Consider the following 7,190-nt stretch of genomic DNA (forward strand, 5'->3'; position numbering starts at 1 on the left):
CAACTTTGATACAAATTGTCCAAATGTTTTGGCTTCGACAAACAACAGAAATGATATTACTCTTTACAGCGTATATTATAAAGTAAATAAGAGTTGTCTTGCATTGAATAGTGTTTTCATAATTGCATGTTGTAGGGTTTACAAATATGACATTTAGGCCCCTCGATAGGCTAGTCCTCTCCCTTGCAACATACGGGTATCTGGGACACCCTTGTTGTCAAGGGTCGGTTACTAGTAACAAAAATATGCGCATACAAATTAGGAAATTTATATCACAACAAAAACCAAAAACAGTTTAACTTTTATTGCATATAAACATGATATAGTATGTGAGAAAATGGCCTAACCACAAAAAAAAAGATACATTTTTTTCACAGTATAAAAGATAAACAAAAGATATGGGGCATCCATCCATGACACAAAATCATTAAAACACAGCAAAAAACACACAAATAGCAAAGGAACAGCTCTTGTTGTACATTTGTTGGTCTGTAGTTTGATTCGAACCAACATACACCAAAGTGTATTCTCCAAAGATAAAGACTTAAATTCAATGTACTTTGTTATTATAAAATAACAGCAGCTTATTGCTTTATTAAAAAAAAGGCAAAAAAACTTGCATGAGTATTTTTACATGATTTAAACTGAACTTCTAAGAGGAAATAAAAGAACACACAAAACTTGAAACTCCATTTCCTGTATTTAGTAGGTTTTAACTCTAAACAATCAGTCTTTTTTTGAAGGGATACAAAACTCGCATAAAATCAGACATGATCAAAAAGACAAACAACAATATTAAACTAAAAAATACATAGGAAAATAAAGATTGAGCAATATGATCCCCGCAAAAACCAGAAGGGTCAACAGTTAGGAGTAGACAAGGTTGGAAATTACTATTGAATGTTTGGCGTTCAAAACTACAATCTGTTGCATTTGTTTGATATTGAAATTATCTAATATACAGCAATGTTAACTGTTAATAACATACCCTTCTTAATATCCGATATCAGTGACATGTCTACACGTATTGCTTCACTGCCAAATCTTTTACTTTGTTCGAGGATTATAACATTCAGTGGATAAGTATGCACCTTTTTTTGTTAAAGGTCATCAACACCTAAAAAAGCATCGATTTTCCATACCCAGTTGGTAATACAATTACTTTTGTATGCAGCTGACACTTTAAACTGCAACGGTTTTAAAAACGAGAACTATGTCCTTCTTTTATTATTTATTTTTGCTAAGGCTATTTTCGTCTGCAGACAGAATCTCATTGCTGACAGCGCCATTTTATCTCACTAAAGGATATCCATTTCTAAATATAAATTTATTTGGTCTGATTCCCTGTATTTTGTATGTCAACTGGGGAACCGGTAAAAAAGATGGTTGGTCAGTACCTGATCCTTGTATCTGTTAAAGCCAAACAGATTAAGGACAGGGAACCAGTCTAGACCCCTCGAGGGAACAGTTGAAATGCCTAAAATTGTAATTGCCGGATTCAAACTCGGTCTTCAGCAAACGCTCTATATGACTTTAGCAAAGATTTGATATCCATTTCTAAATATAAATTTATTTGGTCTGATTCCCTGTATTTTGTATGTCAACTGGGGAACCGGTAAAAAGATGGTTGGTCAGTACCTGATCCTTGTATCTGTTAGAGCCAAACAGATTAAGGACAGGGAACCAGTCTAGACCCCTCGAGGGAACAGTTGAAATGCCTAAAATTGTAATTGCCGGATTCAAACTCGGTCTTCAGCAAACGCTCTATATGACTTCAGCAAAGATTTCTCTTGTTTCTGTTTCTGTAGAAAAGGTTAATTTGTTCGTGGATGAGTAGCTGGCCCAGTGTACAACCCTACTATTTTTTTAGCCGGTCTAGGACTGTCGTATTATTCCTGTAAATATTTAGTTTTATTATTGTCTGATTGGTTGCTAAGGCAAACTTTTAAAGCTCAATTATTCTGTAAAATATCTCGTGAAAGTATAGACTCCAGAGACAGAATACAAATGACCACAAATTTCATTAAGAGTGATTGGTAGAAATTTGGTCAGTGAACATTGTGCCCGACTGCCCTACTTATAAATAAGGTAAATAAAAGCTTGACTTTGGTAATGTATCATAGAACTGAAAATTATTAAAAATATGAAGTGCAATATTTAAAATATTTTATCAACTTCGATTGAGACAAAAAATAAAAAGAAAAAGATGTTTGTTTTGTTTCAAACAACAATAAATGCCAATTTTGAAATAATATTTCGCTATTAGTCAGTTTGAATCAATTTTGTCAAAATAAGCCCAAAACACCTTTTTGTATATTTTCAGAATTTAGGTCTAAGCAATGGCCCCAAACACGCCTAAATATAGAAAGGGTGACACTGCTTTTATTCTTCAAGATTTACTTTCATATTTTGTAATACTGTTTCTTAGTAGAAATGCAAATTTATGCTTTTATTAGACCAATATTTTATCTTGCCAAAGAATCCTTTCAAGAGAATTATTTAATGGTGATATATCATCAATATCCAAAGTTAGTTTTATCTATCTAAATAAGCATGATATCTCGTATAGCTAGCTGTAACTGCTATTTGAGTGGAAATCTTAAATAAGGCAGCTACAGTAAACTTTTAATTACCTTAGACAAAAATGTGAACATTTCAAGTATGTCATTTTGAAAATGTGTTCCTTTATATAATCATAGACAGCTCCATTTCAAATATTTGATTTCAACTGGTATCCGGCCGTCCTGGAAGAATATCTTTATGTTAAATTCAACGGTAATAATTTGAATTGTTCGAATAACATTTAATAAATCTGCTTCAAAGAATTTTCTTTGATTTGATGTTAGAGTTGTTCTAAATTATAATAATAATTAAAGATTTTAATTTAATGGCATATTTTTTTCCCCAGGAATTCCGCTTTGAAAAGAAAATAACTTACACTCATCGGATGTTGTAAAACAATTTGAGAGATCACACTCGTCAGGTTTTTCTTTTTTTTTTTTTAAACGAATAGCAAAAAATAAAGCTATTTTTTCATTCTTAAAAAGGAAGCTCGTTTTCATTTATAGATTTTGATAAACTAGAAACTACATTCAGTGTATGCACTCATTTTTCAATATCGGTACGTGATTACAATGGTAATATCTTTAACCTTTTCATTGATTAAGATAATATCAACATATTTAAACTTTTGAGCAGCAATTATCTTACAATGTACAAATCAGTTATGATTTCCTATATTTTTTTCATATTTTTGAATAGCGACAAAGAAAAAAAGGCACAGAGAAGTTTATATATAATTTCTATGTTTTACGGGAACGGAATGTTAAAAACTTGGACTTTTTGTTCCACTAAATGAAAAATATATTTACAGTACTAATGAGATTTTGATTAAAATGTCATGAGATAAAGAAAAAACACCAGGCAGGATTGTTTTATAGACATAACATATCACTTGCAATAAATCAACATAAACGTCCGTAAGGTCATCGACCGAGATATAAATCATAACAGACTTAGGTTTCTTGCTATCCCTTCTTGTGTGGCAAACTGTAAAACATGGCATGGTGGTACGATACAAATTACTCTACCATGATACAAAATTTGATTACTTTGTTTTGAAATACGATACTTGTAACCGTAATTAATTAAGCATGATGTGAGGTTAAGGTAAACATTTTTTTCCAAGTGAAATTAGATAGTCTGAAACATTTGTTTTTTATTTCGGATATATTAGATTATTCTAAAACCTAAATGCATCTTCAGAAATATGTTCTGATGACAAAGATAGTTTACTTGACACAGATAGTTTCCTTGAAACATTTTACAGTTGTAAACAGTCTACATTTATAGTTAGTATTTAACATCAAATTACGATACCTCAACAATAAAAAAAAAACGTAAGGCAATACAATAAATATTTTGTCCCAGTATGGCTAATGTAGTTGTGTATCAATTATTCTTAAAAATCTTACAAAAGAGAGGCTAAAGATACAACAGGGATATTCAAACTCATAAATCGAAAACAAACTGACAATGCCGTGGCAAAAAAAAAAAGAAATACGACTAAAAGACAAACAGTTTACAAAACACAACAAAAAAATCCCAAACTAAGGACTGAGCAACACGAACCCGACCAAAATCCTGGGGGTAGTCTTAGGTGATCTGGAAGGGTAAGCAAATCATAATCAACATGTAGCACTTGTCGTGTACAAAGTGCAAGATATCTAATGTTTACAATCCAGATATTAAGTAAAATTTTAATTGCATTCAGTGGTGTATTATCGTTAACCTTTCCCATTTGTTTTAAGAGAAGATATTTGTAACAGTAACGAATCGCACCCTAATATGACAAAGACGTATTATCAATATCAACAACAGTTGCTGGTTTTGGGAAATTAAAAGTATACAAACATTACACTATGTATTTAAAAGTATACAAACATTACACTATGTATTTAAAAGTATACAAACATTACACTATGTATTTAAGGAACAGTGATTACTACATAAATCAAAAGTAATAAGATAAAGGGTGAGACAGCACTGTCATTTGGATAGACCAATTATCATTACTATCAACATTTGTAATGTTGTTATATGTTGCTTTTTCAATTTGAGTGCGAATGGATGAGTTGCAGCTGTCAATCATTATGCCTTGTTATAAATATACGCAATTGTCTCCTTTATTTAACTAGTGTTTATCTTTTCACTTTACCACTTTGAAATTAATTTGAGGATAATTTTCTATATATTTTTCTCTACATAATTCACTAACTAAGAACTGATTTATCGATTTTAAAGAAGACCTTACATGTCTTTAGAATTGTTTTGTCTTTTAAATAAGACTGAATTGAACGATTTTCTTCACTTTTGTCCGAAGTGACACTATTATCTGGCATTAAAAAGGTCAATTATATTACACAGCTGCTCAGTTGTATGATATAATGTTCCTACTCACGAAAAATTACATAATAACCCAAAACACTTGTCTCTGTTAAGAAGTATCCAAAGTATACCAACTTTATTATTTTACTACGTGTTCAGGAAAAGTCAAAAACAGTTCAAGATAGTCAATTTCAATCTTTGCAAACTATGATAATAAAGTTCTTTGATCTCTCTTAACGAACGGAAAAGGCCTCCTAAACATTTCACCAAACAGATGAAAAAGAAATTATTTCATGTACTACCATACATCGTAACATTCAGGGGCGGATCCAGGATTTTAGGTTAGGGGCGCAAACTTAAATTTTTTTGAGGTAAAATTATCGAAATATTCTTCTAGAGTGGGTGGACAACCCATGCTTTGCAAATTTCAGGGGGAGGGGCGCACGCCCACCACGCCCCCGCCCGAATCCGCCCCTGTTGAATGTCATTTATACTATGGTATGCAAGCATGTACAACAACACCGTACATTTATACATATGCGTAACATGGAATTGTGGTATTTGTTCTATACAGTGATCAAACCATATCATAACACATACCATACCACCGTACCATACCATGTTTTACAGTATGCCATTTCGTGTTGTGAAACCCAATGTATTCTAAAAAGCATTTTTATTCGTTCAGTCATAAACTCCTTAGCAAATTACCATAAACAGCTTCCGTGCGTTGGTCTTAAGATAGTAACAGTGTTATGTTGGCGGTAATTTTTGTCCTGCATGAGAAATTATATTTTTCTGGATTTCAGATTCAGACAGTGTTATTTTTTTTTATCTTTTGGTGACAGGTGGACAGTACAATTAATATTTGTTGTATTTATGCATTAAAATTTATGACATTTAAACTGTTTTATACTTTGCAGGAAGTTAAGGGTACTAGATAAACTCACCATAGATACCAGGCTAAAAATTGTGTACGCCAGACACGTGGGTTTCGTCTACATACGACTCATCAGTGATGCTCTAGTTCTAGGAAATTGTTCATTTTAACTGTTTTACTAAAGAAAAGAAAGACACATAACTTCCCCAGTTGATTGCACATTTCCCATCTTTGTTTGCAATTTTATTCCAATGTAACTTCTATGATTATGTACCATTTGTTGTTTAAAAGGCTTAAACTATGGAAATTTTATAGAAAATCCACAGCCTTTCCATCTGCACACTCAAATTTGAAAATTCGATACTAAATTAATAGAAAATTGCTGCATGTAATACTGCCAATGATTGCCCTAAGACAAGTTTTTGGTTAAAACAAGTGAAATTGTGGACCTACTCAAGTACACCTCTTTTGGTGAGCTTGTATATATAGACTCACCACGAGGTTTTTTATTGGATTATAAAGGTAGTTTAGAAATTTTTGTAAACAATGAACGATAGCTTAACATGGACCAACACGTGAGTATTTTATATGCAAAAAGTTATATCGAAAATCCCTGTAATAAAGTCTGTTAGTTTTCTGTAAAAATCTTGTTTGGAATTGCATTAAAATTCCTATTTTCCATGAAATGCAACGAAACAATGTGAATAATTATTCTTCAAAATGTATGCACAAGATCGTATGTCTATGTGATTATTTCTTAGTTTTTCGTGAGGATATTATTGGACTTTGAAGTTTCGTGTTACACAGCCTTGGAAAAGGGGTCGTAAACCATTTTAATCTCACCCATGTATTCATTTACGTAAGATACTATTATTTACATAGTGTGCTAGTTATACAGGTGAGAACATTAATTTTCTTATTTATTTTGGTTCTGAATGGCCGTCTTCTAAAAGCAAAGTATAGTTCTGAATAACAGTCTCCACGCGGTTGCTTTTAACCAATCATATTCCTAGAAATGTATAGGAGGTAAGATAAATTTTTTTTAACTTGGCTATATTTTCTCTTAAAAAGGCTATAATAGTTAAATAAGCGATAAATTGTCCGCCATTGTATGTGTTATCAAGTCGGGTCCGAGAACACAATTATCGCTATTTGATTTTGTTTTCTTTACAAATATAGTCCCTAGTTGGACAATTCATATGTTTCTTTTTTATCTCACAACTTCCAAAATACGTGTTTATGCATAAAAGGCAAGTAGGGATATAATATAAAGCTGAAAAGACTTTTGTCATGAATTTGATGGTATATATAGTGACTTGTCTATGTTTTGAGCTTTAGCTTTTAGATTTTTCCATTATTTTAATACGTTTTTTCCCAAAAAGAAGTACACTACACTGTAAATATCTTATTAAGAAAACGCAAG

Source organism: Mytilus californianus, unplaced genomic scaffold (assembly GCF_021869535.1).
Source record: "Mytilus californianus isolate M0D057914Y unplaced genomic scaffold, xbMytCali1.0.p SCAF_1, whole genome shotgun sequence".
NCBI lineage: Eukaryota > Metazoa > Mollusca > Bivalvia > Mytilida > Mytilidae > Mytilus > Mytilus californianus.